At 30.9% G+C, this 1,296-nt stretch overlaps 1 non-coding gene across 1 annotated transcript; it reads left to right on the top strand.

The window, feature by feature from the left end:
* The first annotated feature begins 474 nt into the window (after nt 1-474).
* LOC112619939 lies at nt 475-604 on the top strand. Its single transcript, XR_003118415.1, has one exon. It is a non-coding gene; the product is annotated as a U6atac minor spliceosomal RNA (small nuclear RNA).
* The last annotated feature ends 692 nt before the right edge of the window (nt 605-1,296 follow it).

The raw sequence follows: 1,296 nt of genomic DNA, 5'->3' as shown, positions 1-1,296 counted from the left end.
AGATTCTATTAATGTTACTCTAATACTGTATTAACTTAGAATTTTTTTTCCAACCCACTACTTCCTAAGATATTTTTATAGTAGTTATTAAAATCACTGCCTATTTATTTATTTACTGTGAACCCAATTTATTATTAACTTTGCTACATTTAACAAGACATTATTACACCTGTTTGATGTATAAAATATGAACCTAGAATCAAGCACAGGTGTAACTTGTCTAAACATTTGTATTGTCATTGAATTTTGGAAATTTAAATAATTTTAATAAGTCCTTTTTTTTCCCTTTGTCATTCTGTTTCTTTCAAGAACCATCAGATAACTCTATCCTTAAGCATCTCTTCCTGCCAATCACTATACGTTTTCCAGTTTGGCTTAGTTATCAAGATTTTAATAGTATTGGATATTCCCCAAATATAGAAAATACTCTCCCTTTTCTTGGTGAGAATTAGTTCTTCCCAAGGATATTTGACTGTGTTGTATGAAAGGAGAGAAGGCTAGCATTCCCCCAGACAAGAATGGAAGAGGGCCTTGGGCCTGACAACACACAAGATTATTAAGGCATTGATACCTACTTCCAAGGACATTTTATTAAGTACCTTCTAGTGCATTTGTTTGTATTCTTCAATTATTTTATTGTGTCTATTGTGGATCCCCAACTAGGCTTTAAACTCTTGAGAATCAGAATCATAAAACAAAATAGTAAAACAACAGCAACAAGGATTAATTTTCCAAACATACAGGGAATTTCATACCTCACAAGAAACTTGTCACCTTGAGAGTGTCTTACATTCATTTCAATGACAGAGCTTTAAAAAAAAGTCTTTATAACTATTTTTGGAATTATCTGTACAGCTATTTGGAGTAAAATGAGTAAATCTTTTATTTATGAGCTATTTTTTTTTCTGAAATACACCCCTAAAATGATATTATCTAAGTGAACTCCCTTTTGCACATCTCATTGACCTCTGGAAGACATTTGAGAGTCTCCTTAAAATAAATGTATCCTCAAACAATATTTTTGCTAAAGTTGAACCTAAATCTGCTGGAATCTGTAAAACTATCAATTTGGAGAAAACCAAAGGGACAGAGAAACATGTCAAATGTGGCCATGGAAATGCAATCGATAAAATCAAGGCTAAAAAAAAAAAAAAAATCTCAGAATAAAAAAATCTAAATTTTTCAAAAAATAATCTCTTGTTCTAACTTCTCTGGCCATTGTCTTTCATAAAGTTGCTTTACTGTAAGTATGAAGATTTATCAGAGTATAAGCCAAGTGCAAATAGCTAATTAAAT

Source organism: Theropithecus gelada, chromosome 2 (assembly GCF_003255815.1).
Source record: "Theropithecus gelada isolate Dixy chromosome 2, Tgel_1.0, whole genome shotgun sequence".
Taxonomy (NCBI): Eukaryota; Metazoa; Chordata; class Mammalia; order Primates; family Cercopithecidae; genus Theropithecus; species Theropithecus gelada.
The sequence above is the reverse complement of the archived record's forward strand: the minus strand, read 5'-3'. Positions and strand labels throughout refer to the sequence as shown.